Source organism: Mustela putorius, unplaced genomic scaffold (genome assembly GCF_011764305.1).
Source record: "Mustela putorius furo isolate JIRA1106 unplaced genomic scaffold, ASM1176430v1.1 tig00003875_pilon_pilon_pilon, whole genome shotgun sequence".
Taxonomy (NCBI): domain Eukaryota; kingdom Metazoa; phylum Chordata; class Mammalia; order Carnivora; family Mustelidae; genus Mustela; species Mustela putorius.
In genome coordinates this window covers 9,212,252-9,225,817 of record NW_025422026.1, presented here as the reverse complement: position 1 = coordinate 9,225,817, position 13,566 = coordinate 9,212,252, and positions in this window count along the sequence as shown.

Here is a 13,566-nt window from a genome sequence, read left to right as displayed (position 1 = left end):
AGTCCTGGAAATTCTGATATGGAATGTGCTTTCAAAATGTGTTTTATAAGTCCACTCCAGCAGGGGGCTTTGGCAGACGAAGTCTTGATTATAAATCAGGAATGCATTTCCCTCCTGCTCCTTAATATAGACGCTGTGTCCTTCATTTTATCTCTAGGGTCTAGACTTGATCTGCTCTTTCTGAGATCTGTCCTGTGCATTTCTTCTGTTTCTGGATTTGCTACTCCTGTCCCCACTCTGATGATTCTGAGTCCTGTTGTTTTTCTCTGAGGCCAAGACAGAGCAGTGGCTCTTATTTTGGGGGAACCAATCCCTTCCTTCCTTCTTCCCTTCTTCCTTTCTTTCCCCTCCACCCTCCCCTCCTTCCTCTCAAACTTCCCTTCCTTCCTTATTTCCTTCCTGCCTTCCTTCCTTCCCCTCCACAAACCTCTTCTGAATGCTAGAACAGTGCCAACCACAGGGATTCAAAGTCAAATATGACATGCTCTGTACTATGAGGACCTCATAATGTTCTAGGGTTGACAGTCATTTATATTCAGTTTAACAGCTTGTTATAGGCATCCAGTCTTGTGATTCTTTACCTGAGTCAGTAACAAAATTGCTAAATCCCCATGAGCAGAGACTCCAACGTTGCGCGGCTCACAGTGCCTTTCTCAGTGGTACAGATGAGCTTCCCCATCTATAAAATGGAGATCAAACTACCTACTTCCTAGTCCTGTGGTGAACTTTTAAGTTACATGATGTCTGTAAGTGCACAGCCTGGTGCTTGGCCCAGAGTAGGTCTTGATAAATAGTAGCAATTACGGTCTGTGGTTAGAGCAGCTTGGTAAATACTCCTGCAACTCACTTGAAATGTGTTGACTTGACAGATGGGCAGAGACAGGAGATGAAATTCAACTCTGTTGACTTGTTAGCAGAGTAGATCCCAAACTGGATGACAGACCAAGCCAAGAGATCCTAATGCTGCATTTGTTCTGTGATCAGTTGGAGCGCTTATGCAAAATTGATTTCTCAGGAGAGCACTCAGAACTATGGGATTTGCTGCCTGTCAACAGCAGGCTTAACTCAAAGCCAGATTTACTGCGATGACCATATACACGATGATGCACGTATGACTTGCATTGCCATTGGAGAATTAGCAGTGTTGGAGTAACAGGTACACAAGGCAAATCTTACTTACATGCACACTGTGTTAGTTTTCCAGGGCTGCCATAATGAGGGACCATGGATGAGTTGGCTTCCACAAGAGATGTGTTATCCCACAGTTCTGGATTTGCAAGTCCAAAATCAAGGTGTTATCAGGTTGCTTCCCTCCAAAGCTGTGGCAGAATGATCTGTACCCAGTCTCTCTCCTTGGTCTGTCGATGGCCATGTTCTCCCACTGTTTCTTCCTTTCATCTTGCTTCTGTGCATGTCTTCATGTCCAAATTTCCCCTTGTTATAAAGGACACCTATGAGTCAAATTTGAACATGATTACCTCCATCAAGTTCCTATGACCAAATAAGGCCCTATTTTGAGAGAAGAAAGGTCAGGATTTCAGCAAATGAATTTTGGAGGTGGGGGAGAGGGGAGACACAATTCAGCTGTAATACAGACTGTGATTAGTTATTACTTCCTGTCTTTTAGAAAAAGGGAGTAGGGGTCCAGAGAACTTTGGGGTGACCTGATGAATCAGGACTGGGAATAGACCTTAGATTCCCGCTACATTTGCAGGTCAGTGGGCTCCAGCAAAACCCAGTCATGTGAAGTAGCTCCAAGGGCTTGTGTTGGTTAGTGTCCCCCAAATGGACACGGAGTCAGGACTTACCCTGCACAGGTGGTGTGCTTGGCTCTCAGGTAACATCTCAAGTGGACATGTTCTTCAGATTGAAATAAGGCTTTTCTTTTCTTACTTATCCCACTTTTAGGGCGATGATGGAGCTGATGGTCATGGTCACAACCACCACCATCACCACCATCTACATCTGGCCAGGGGTTTGTAATTCTCCAAACCTGCTCATGTACATTACCACTTTTTATCCTTTCAGCAATGCTTTGGGGTAGGTTTGGGTTTATACCCTTCATGGAGGCCCTTGGAGCCAGATGTATTCCTGAATTTTGAGCTTGGCAGACTTGAGAAAAGCAACCACGGTGCATGTCCTGTGTACAATGGAATAGTCCTTGTGGGGTCTGGGGCACTGCTTTAAATCAGACAGCAAAATATATAAATATTCACACCAAATTAGGTCAATGAAGATAACCAAAAGTTCTGGGGTTGATGAGTTTTTGAAAACTTTCAGTTTTCAGAGCTTCATGAGTTTCAGTCAATTTCAGGAGATCACAGACCTCTTGTTATTACGGTCCCTTTTCCAGATGGGCAGGTAAAGTCCCAGGCTTGCCTGTAGACATGAGCCAGGCTGGACCTTGAAGAGGAAGCCCAAAGATCACTTACAGAGCACTTTGGAAGGATGGCTGTGATGGCTGTGGTGTGTGCTGTGTGTGTAGTGGGGAGGGAAATAACCAAGGAGGTGGCAGGACCAGAGCGATTGTTCTGGGCTCCATGGGATTTGGAGCTTGTGAGATTTTGAAGTTGTTCTTGAGAAGAGTACAAAATGACAAACATAAAATTAACTACAAAAAGAATTTCACTTTCTTTCTTTTCTTCTTTGAGAGAGAGTCTGGGCAGAGGGCAGAGGAGAGAAAGAATCCTTAGCGGGCTCCACGCTAAGCTCGCAGTCTGACATGGATCTCGATCTCACCACCCTGAGATCAAGATCTGAGCCGAAATCAAGAGTAGGATGCTTAACTGACTGAGCTACCTAGGTGTCCCTAAAATGAATTTTTCTTTAGGTTGAAGAATCATAACAGATTATAAACTTTAAAAAGCTGCCAAATCAGCTGGAGGTGGGAGTGTGTGTGTGAGGGGGATTATGGGAACTTTGTGTGCTCTCTGTTCGATTTTTCTATAGACCTAAAATTGGAAAAAAGTCTATTAATTAAAAAAAAAGCCATTGAATAGCTTAGACATCACACAATCTAGAAAGGGAGCATTCTGTATATATATATATATATATATATATATATATGACCTACACTCACACCTCTATAATGTTTTTCTTCCCTACCAGTCTTGGCTGTGTATTCTTTGTTTTCCTTTTCACAGGACAGTGATTTTGGAATACTTTTAAAGAGAGGCCATAAAATCATATAGAAAGATGATTCAGTCTTCCCTGCAGCAAGCTTGATCAAATTGGCTTTTCATTATTGAGGGCTTAGGAACGTTCCTTTCAACCTGGCAATTCTTTATTGGTAATATCATGCCAATTTTGAAGATTGTTGACAAATCTGAGATCCTCTGCCAAGTTTCTTCCAAATGTGTGCCTTTCTTTAGCCACAGGGACAGTCTCAGTAGGGAGAGAAGATCTGGGGGTGTGCTGGATAGAGGTGCTTCTCACTGTAATGGTGATACTGATTATCTCCCCACCCTAGGGCCAGCCCTGCCCAGGCCCCCACACGAATCCTTAGCTGGGAGGCAACTTCCCAGTCCTGTCTTACCAAAGCACTAGATCTCATTTGGGTTCTAGACTTCTGTCTTGGATACTGTGCCTGGCAGCCCAACTCTGCGTGACTCCTAAGCCTTCCCTCTCCATGGCCCCCTCCTGGATGACCTAATTATGGAGGGTGCACTGAGCTGTCTGCCTAAATTTCTGAGCAGGTTTCTCCCTCTCAAATGTGAGCTCCCTGAGGGCAGAGGTATTTTGTGACTCCATGTTTGTGACCCCAGCAACCAGAATAGTATCTGGTTGTTACTTGGAAATCGTTACTTGGCAATTTTAGGGGAATGAAGGCATGAATGAGATACAGAAGGCTGGGCTAGCTTGACGGTCAAAGGGCCTCTAGGAACCCTCTGAGCAATAGGTCTAAATGTTTCTGAGTGTGGCAGAGAGAGATTTGAGGGTAGAAGGTGCAGTGTGGGGGCATCTCTGTATTATGTGGTTGGGGCTTCCATAAGGACGGACCACAAACTGGACAGCCTACAGAGTGGGAAATTATGGTTTCAGAGTTCTGGAGGCAAAGATGTCTGAAATCAAGGTATCAGCAGGGCCATGTTCCTTCTGAAACTTACAGGGAAGCCTTCTTTGTCTCCTACTTCTGGTGGTTTTCTGGCTATCTTTGGTCTTCTTTGGCCTATAAATGATTCACACCAATCCTCTGTCTTCCCCTGGCCACTTCACACGATCATCCATCTGTGTATGTCTGTGTCCAAATTTCTCCTTCTTATAAGGACTTCAGGCATAGTGGACCAGGACTTACTCTATGGATCTCATCTTAACGTGACTAAATCTTCAAAGAATTTATCTCCAAATAAGATCACATCCTGAGTTACTAGGGGTTAGGTTGTTTTTTTCAACCCATAACAGCCCCCCCCCCAAAACATTTACCTGGATGTTTTGGACATTGCCATGGCTTTCATAGGATGGAGTGGGGTTGGGATGTCCTCATGGGCAGAAGAGTAGGAATCATGGGAAATGTTTCTCAGCATCAGCTGGGGTATGGGCTAGTGCTTGTTCAGTGAAGGGAAGAAAGAAAGAAAGAAAAAAAGAGAATGGACATCTGAATGAACACGTTCTGTAGTGGGCCCTCCTGTGGCGGTATCCTTGTGGCTTTATCTTGGACACACAGGCTGATGATTAACTTCCTGGACATATTGTTTCTGGATGCTTTGGAGATGTTGTTCGCAGACTGAGCTCTCTTGATGCATGCAACGGGGAAGCCAGGCAGACCTGGCTCCACTATGGTCTCATTATAGGATGTAGGTCAACTTACTCAATCTCCAAGAACCTTGGATTTCCCATGTTAGAACGGCCATGGTCATAATAATCTTAGAGGCTTGTTAAGTGTAAATATGGTCATGGACGTGAGGCAAGCAGCTCTAAGCAGGCAGAAAGTCAATGCCCAATAACGATGGACAGTGTGTTGTTGTCACCCAGGCTTTGTCTCTTCCGTGGCTCCCCTCGCCTCACTTGTCACTCTGGTTCTGGTTCTCTCCACACTCCCCCTTTCTTTCAGCTGTGGTTTACCAGGCTGTTGCTGGCCACTCTCAGAAATAGGGTAATCAGATACACAGCCCCAGGTGAGGCAGGAAGCCTTGCTCCTGGGCCCGATCTTGAATTAAGTGGCTTGTGGACTAAACCATGCATCTTCCTTGTCCCCTGAGTGTCCTCCTTTGTGAAATGAGAAGGTCATTGGTCTCGTCCTCTATATGACATGTCACCTATATTTTGTGTCCCTATGAATGCGCACGGTATACATTACTAGGGAGTATTATTCTGGTGTAGGACAGTATTTTTATTTTTGTCACACTGGTGCTGACATGGAGTTAAGACCCTTAGAACAAAGAGCAGTGTAGGGAATCCTGGGGGATAGCATGCCCCCGAGGAATAGGAACGAAGTGACGGAGACTCTGGTATGCTCCATGCACTTCGCTGTATGCTTTGCGTACAACTTCCTATCACGTATACACCCGACCCTCAAAGGGAGGAGCTAAGACGCCCATTTACAGGGCAGGAGACTGAGGTCTACAGAAGTTACACAACTCCCTGGGCGGGAGCTGCCTTGGGCTTGAGCAGTGGTCGGTGGGAGTGAGTTCTTGTGAAAGCAACAGTCTGTGAGCAGGGAAGCTTAGACGCTCTGGCCTGCTGCATGAGAAAACAAGCTTTTAAGAGGATAATGAACTTGGCCTCCTAGGGAAGTTAGCAGGGAGCTGGTGGGAAATGTTCCTGTGCTGATTTAGCATGATCTTCTGTGCCCCCTGGCAGCGGGTTTCTGCTGGTGAGGAAATGGCCTCACACCAAGGAAGAGCTATCTGTCGCCCTTCAGCCCTGAACCCTGGGAGTCATTATGGCCATCTGGGGAGCTTCCCGGGCTCTTTTCTGTCAAGTATTTATACGAAACAGGTGCTTTTTGCTTATGAACTCATTCTCTCCAAAGGGTATTAAAATGGAACGTGGCACCTCACTTGGTGTTCTAAGACAACCCAGGCCAACTCTTGCCATATTGCAAAGTCAGATGCTACACAACTTAGGAAAGAGATGGTTGAAAACTGGTTTTGGAACCTTAAACCCTTATTCCTGAGGGTGTCTGAAAAGGGGTATAAAGACAGGACATAAAAACTTGGAAAGGAGGAGAGGGATAATTAGAATTTCTTTGGAGAACTGTGCATTGTGTGTGGTGTTTTTTTAGTTGTTTTTTTTTTTTTTTTTACCCTTGATGGCAGAGGTCCTGGGGACACTTTCTTTCTGATCCCAAACCTATTGAGAGGGATGTTAATGGGAATTCTCAAAGATCTGGGCAAGCATCCCCTGGTCCTTGAGAGCCACAGGGGTCTGCTATCTACCTCAAACTGAGGAATTTATGCAGAGCAAAAGCCTGTGGCTGCAGCTGTCTGTGGGTGACTCTGAACAGGATACCTTTGGAAAGTCATCCCACCCCCACCAACTGAGGTCAAACGGGAGTATTTCCTGTGGACCCAAGAAAGAGAGAAAACTGCTAAGGGGCTGTTATCCCGAGTGGGGAGAGGACAGTTCAGAAGCAAAAGGTTGAACCTGTACCATGTTGTGCCCACGAGTCAGCAGAGAAATTATCAGTGATCAGCCAGGAGAGATGCACTTGCTCCCATCAAGGGCGCTGAAGCAACGTAAGCAGGACCTTTGTTTATAATAATAATTCAGACTTAGCTAGAGCTTAACAAGGGCCAAGTGTTCAAGCACTCATTTAGCTCCCAACCACTCTACGAAACAGATGCAATTATCATCTCCATTTTACGTATGATGAAATGAAGGCACAGAGACATCCCGAGACTTGCCCAAGGTTGCACAGATAGAAAGTGGCAGAGCTGGGATCCAAATTCAGGCAGTCTGGCTCAGGTGTTGACCCTTAAAATGAATGAACAGAGGCTGAATCTTCTGGTAGCAATGAAGCTGTTACACAGTTCTATAAGGGAAAATGTTCAAGCCTGTGGAGAAGGCTAGCATCCTGAGTAACCCATCCAGGCCCCATCTGTCTCTCGGAGGCAGTGCACGGAGCCCCTGACTTGCCTCCACTTGCCAGCCCTCCCCGTATTCTCTCAGTGTGTTTTCCTCAAGCCTGCTCCAGGAACGCTGTCTTCCCTCCTCCCAGCCTGCCCTAAAAGCAGGTGTCTGCAGAAGCTGGCACCAGCCGCAGATGCTTCTCGTAGGCTCCCCCGCCCACTGGCTACAGGAGCATCTCTGCACGTCCAGTCTCAGAGCCTCCGGGAATGCTCTAGTCTCCTAAGGGAGAAGCTCCAGGTTCAGGTGTAATGCTTTCTTTCTTTCTTTTTTTTTTTAGTGTAATGCTTTCTGTTGCCAGAGTCAGCTGGGGAGGCTCTTAGGCTCTTTTTAAAAAACTCTTTCTCCTCTTCTATTGGCTTTGAGCCCTCTGTTGCCTGAGCCAGGAGACAGTTCTGGAAGAGGGGGAATGCTGTACCTGGACTGGGATGATCTGGGGGCATCCTGAGCTCTGGGCTTGGGAGAACAAACTGCTTATGTTCAGGCAGAAATGCCTCCCCTTCCCGCCCCCACCCCCTTGTGAAGCCTGCCAGAGGTCCTTTGAGGAGGGAAACCCTAACGAAAACATTTTTAAGAAGATATAAACATTTAAAGAAGTGTATACTTTTTATACTCACATATATACATATGTACACAAATATTTGCATTTATATAGAGTTTATATTTATTTGTACACATGTATACATATATATGGGGTATATATGTGTATACGTATCTATCTATCTATCTGTCTATCTATCTTAGACTTTGCAAGATGCCTAGCAGAGAAACAGAGAATAAAGTCACCAGTGACCCTACAGGTTGTAATTCAACCTCCTGATTAATTAGGTAGAGAACTGAGACCCAGAGATGCCTAGTGATTTGCCCAGTATCTCCCAGCCAGGCAACGGAACGGGGGCTGACCCTGCTTCCTGCCTTGTTCAAGTGCGCTGCTCCTCCCCACTCAGCCCAGGATCTGTTTCTCGCAGATGCCGCCTATGTGCTTGGGGAGGTCCTAGGCCCTTTGGGGTTGCCTCTATCAGCCTCCATTTTGAGGGTAGGAGACTGAGGGGCAGAATGGTTGAGGAACCTGGACATCTCAGGCGCACTGATAGGTCTTCCTAACTCTGGGGTCGGAGCTCTTCCCAGGGCACACGAGCCTCCACTGGCATACTAGCTCTGAGTGTTCCCTAGCGGCTGTGTGGAGGGCCTGGGGTCTCGGCTCCCTTGGAAGGCGGGCTTCAGTCTGGTGATGCTGGTCTGCACCCTGGTCACCCACCTCCCCGCGGAGAGCCCATTAGAGTTCTCAGCGGTGAGTCTGGACTGTTTTCTGGAGACTTTGCTGCTTGGTGGTCTCTGGACTCCTGCTTTATTCCTTCGAAGCTCTTTCGACACCTAAACTGTGTTCAGCTTTTTGGCCACCAGTCATTATATTGGAAATGGCAGATGTCACAAGGGGAGAATCAGCGTCCCCTGTTGACTCAACCATCCCCGCTTCACTCGGCACTCTTGTATCAAGTCCTTGCCTCCTTGGTAGTGCTCTGGTGCCTTCATGCAGGTAGTTTAAGTATCTTGGTTTTTGCTTTTTGTTTTTTCTTTAAAGATTTTATTTATTTATTTGACAGAGAAAGAGATCAAAGTGGCACAGGTAGGCAGAGAGAGAGAGGAGGAAGCAGGCTCCCCACTGAGCAGAGAACCCGATGCGCGGCTCGATCCCAGGACCCCGAGATCATGACCTGAGCCGAAGCCAGAGGCTTAACCCACTGAGCCACCCAAGTGCCCCAGTATCTTGTTTTTCTAGTTGCTTCAGCAGAAGGGACCATCTGCCACAGGCGAACCCACCCTCCCTGAACAGGAACCCCCCTGCCGCAGGCTGGAAGGAAACCCAACCTGGACGTTCAGTGCTGATTGCGTTATTTGAGAAACTGGCCTCCTCCCAGCTGCTCTTCCCTGAACTAGGCTAAACCTCCAGCTGTGTCATACTGGCTGTTCGGTGACAGAGCTGGGACAGCTAGGATTTTCCCGGAGGACGCTGGGCTCCATTGTTCTGGCATTGGGCTTGCTAGCGCAGCAAAGCTAGACGACGTGTACAAGGCAGCCTCCAAGCGGAGCTGGCTGGCTAAGGGAGTAATTGCCTCTCTGATCATGATTCTACAGACCCTCAGCTTGTAGCAAGGAGCTCAATGGCCCCAGGGAGGCTCCAGTAAAGCCCGTTAGGTCACACTTGGGTGCAAGTTGATCAGGCGGGCTGGACGCGGAGGGGAGCGGAGGATGATAAATGTCTGCCCCCATCCTTCCTCTGTCACCCTGCCCGATCTCCCGAGAATAATAATCTCAGAGGGGCTACGGCTAGCTGTGGGCTGTGCTCCTGTTTCTCAGACAGTTTGCTCTAAATGGTCAGAATAGGTAATGATGTATAAAAGGAATGAAATGCTGACAAAAACGAACCCGTTTGCAAAGTGCTTATACAGTATTTATGACCCAGATACATCATTTAGCACTGTATTTGGAAATCGATGGATGCTTTAGCAATGCCCAGTGCTTCCCTTGTATGAGCAGGTGACAGGTAGAGAAGGCACAGACTTGCACGCGAGAGAGGTGAAGGTAGCTCGCCTCTCAGAGCGGCCAAGGGCAAAGGCCGGCCCAGCTGTAGCCCTCGCTTGTCCTTCTCGTGACCTTGGTGTCTTTGTCATCTGCAGCTTCTCCTCCTTCTCTTTCAGCTCCTGAAGCATCCTTAGCGTAGCCACTGCAGCAAAGCATCGGAGGAAGGCAGGCATCAGGTATCACGTGGGCACAGTGGAGTTTGCCGGGTACTGATCCCAGCTCCTGCTACAGGCAGCAGGAGGGAAGCCACTGTCATGGTTAAAGTCAGACCTCCCTGGGTGGAAGCCCCACTCTATGACGCTCCTGTCCTTGGCCGCTCATGTAACCTCGGAGGCTCTTCTTCAACATCTGTGAAAGGACAGATATTGAAGACACAGCTGCTTTGCTTCCAGGAGGAAGGAAGACACTGCCTGTGAAGGGTAACACACTCACACTCTGGCTTCCCCGTTTCTCCACCTTCTGGTTGTTAAAGAACTTAACCAAGATCGCGCAGCTGGTGTGTGACGGCACTGGAAGTCAAACCAGGCAGTCAGCGTGGGGCCGTGGCTTAGCCCCCCAACATTCCTGTGAAGTCCACTGCCATCATGCGGAATAAACGTCATGGTGCAGCATAGGGCATTTCGACCTTGAAGGCATCCTGCCCCCAACACGGCTCCTTTGCAGAAAAATCTTAGGCTGCTTCTCTGGCAAAAACCTGTTTTCTGTATTCGCTCTCCGTCTGCTCTCTTGCCGGGACCCTTACTACCAGGCTTCTGGTTTATAGCCTTCCTTTCTCCTCCCCACCAACAATTCTGGGTCCAGCAGCCCTGGGACACAGATGAGATCTTCCTAGCATCTCCATTAGCCTGGGAGGGTTTCATTTACTTGCTCACGCCCAGTGAGAAGTAGAACAAGGATTTGATCTGAGAACCTTGGCTTGAAATACTCCATTCCCTGTTGCCATGTTATCACAGTCATTCCTGCCTGGATTCTGCAGCAGGAAGGTCCTGCAGGCCTCTTTGAGGGTGACGCTGGCCATTTTTAGCAGTTTTTTTTTTGGAGCTCTGTGTTAAGAAGGGCTCTGAGGCTGCATTTAGACCCAATTGGATGAGCATCCTGATTGAGTAGGGATGTGTGCGAAGTGGGGAGGCGGGCCATACATTGGTCATTCCTGAATTTCTAAATCATCTGGTAGGAAACACAATGTGGAAGCATCTAGTACAATGCCTGGGATGTAGTAGAAGCTCAGAAAATGTTTCTGAAATGTAAGTGGATACACAGGATTTTTTTCTAAGGGGAAAAGGAGTGCGACACATGGATTCCTTTGAAATACCCGCCTCCTCTTTTGTGCTAGATGGGCTCAGAGATGATTTTGGAAATAGACACACTGGACTTGGTTGTCTGACATTGTAGGTTGGGTGGTGTCACGTGAAGAATTGACACCTTGAGCTGCATCTTTGGGTTTATTTTTATTTATTTATTTTTTAAAAAGATTTTATTTATTTGACAGAGTGAGATCACAAGTAGGCAGAGAGAGAGAGAGAGAGAGAGGAGGAAGCAGGCTCCCTGCCGAGCAGAGAGCCCGATGCGGGGCTCGATCCCAGGACCCTGAGATCATGACCCAAGCCAAAGGCAGAGGCTCAACCCACTGAGCCACCCAGGTGCCCCTCTTTGGGTTTAAGATCCCTCTTTGTTCCATGGTGGCCGTGGGACCCAAAGCAAGTTGCTCAGTCATCATAAACCTCGATTTTGGTAAACACCAAAGTGAAGATAGTAGCGGTACTTATCAACTCAGGTCGTCAAGTGGATTAAATGAGATAATGTATATAAATGTGTCACAGAGAAAGTGTTTCGTGGATACGTTGTCATATAGAAAGCTTTCTTGCCACGCAGAACATGTTGTCTAGATGTCAAGTATTACTAGCATGCTGTAAGGAACCCAGCGAGATATTCTCCCTCTCCTGTCCATAGGCAAAGTGGAATCAGCTGGCAACATGTTTGGATCTGTGAAGGGGGATGCCGTGAAGTCATCTGTAAAGCTTGCAGCTGCCCAGAGCACAGGGGCAAAGGAAAGAGCTGTTCTCAAGTCATGGCCTTCCTCTTCCAGTGAAAAGGCATTTGCAGATGTGCTCATGAGAGGGGCAGCAAGAGGCTGCGCCCCTGCCCTAGGGCTTATCTGAAACGGGTAGAAAAGCTGCCAGTGTCCACTGTGCTGTTGCTAAGACCTCTTGATGTCACACGGCAGTCTCCCCTTGTGCTGACCCACTTGTAGCAGCGCAGGACTGTGCTTTGGGCAGAATGGAAAGTCTAGGAGAGGTGGACAGGGCATGGAGAGGGCGACTAATTTGCTGAATGTAGAGTCTTTCAGGAAATGTCTGGAGGGTTTGAACACTTTTAAAGGCTAATGAATTAGAAGAATCCCCGGAAGACGGGAGAGCATTGTTTGGTTAGCCTTCCTGACTTCAAGGGGCTCATATTTATTTTATTTCCCTGCGATTCTTTTAGACTTTTGTTTTCGGGGTTCTTATTTGGAACTAGATTGGTTTAGAGAAGTGTGGGGGTTGGTGTTGGAAAACAGGGGCTTATTTAACCTTTTAGACATGGGTTCAAATCGAGATGCTCTTACTCCTGCGATCTGACCTTAGGCCAATTAGTTAACCCTTCTCTGTTCTAATCTGTAAGGTGGGGCAATGATCCTTCCCTTAGAGCTGATTAGTGAGAAGAGAATGAAAGAATGAATGGAAAGCATGTATCACAGAGTGCAGTGCAGAGCAGGGGAGGGGGCCATGATTGACATTCCTGCCCAAGCAGAGTTTCCAGGCAGAGAGGGAAGAGGTCTTACTTAGGACTCAGAAGATTCTCCTTCAGGCTGAATGAGCTCAGAAGTCACCGAACTGCCATTGCCTTATTTCCTATAAGGTAATTACACCACTCTCCCAACAAAATAATGGACGAGGAAGGGCATGGTTAACTATAGAGCGTTATCCAATTGGAAGATGATGTTTTGGGGTGCCTGGGTGGCTCAGTCAATTGAGTGTCTGCCTTTGGCTTGGGTCATGATCTTGGGGTCCTGGGATCAAGCCCCGTGTTGGGCTCTCTGCTCAGTGGTAGGGCAGGGTGTCTGCTTTTCCATCTGCTCATCCCCTCTGCTTGTACTCTCTCTCTTTCAAATAAATAAAATAATTAAAGAAAAAAGGAAGATGATTTTTTTTGGGGGGGGGGTCAGGTGTATTAAGGAATAAATCACATGCAATAAAGGTCACCTTTTTAAGTGTGCACCTAGATAAATTTTGATCAACACCTTCACTGGTGTAACCATGGCCATGGTGAAGATATGAAACCATTCCATCCGTTGCTCCAAAAAATTCTTCTGTGCTAGGTTGTCGTAAATTCCCTCTCCCACCACCCAGAGCCTGGTAGGTACTGATTGGCTCTCTGGCCCTATAGTTTTGCATTTTATAGAATGCTGTGCACATGAAAATAGATACTTTTGTACCTGGTTTAGTGTTACGTTTTCAAGATTCACCCACAAGGTTGTGTGTATCAGTAGCCTTTTTTTGTTGTTTGTTTGTTATTGAGTGGTTTCCCACTGTGCACTGCAGGAAACAGAAACATGTCCCCCTTAATTTCATAATTGGAAGCTCTAAGCCCCCATATGATAGTATGTGGGGATGGGGTCACTGGAAGATAATCAGGTCACATGAGGTCATGAGGATGGGGTCCTCATGATGGGATTAGTGCCCTTATCAAAAGGGACCCCAGAGAGTGCTCCCTCTCTGCCTTGCCTCTGGGTGGACGTACGAGAAGGCAGCCATCTGCAAGGCAGGAAGAGAGCTCTCACCAGAACCCAAGCATGCTAGTGCCCTGATCTTAGATTTCCAGCCCTCAGCGCTGTGAGAAATTAAATTCCTGTCATTGAAGCCATCCAGTCTGTGG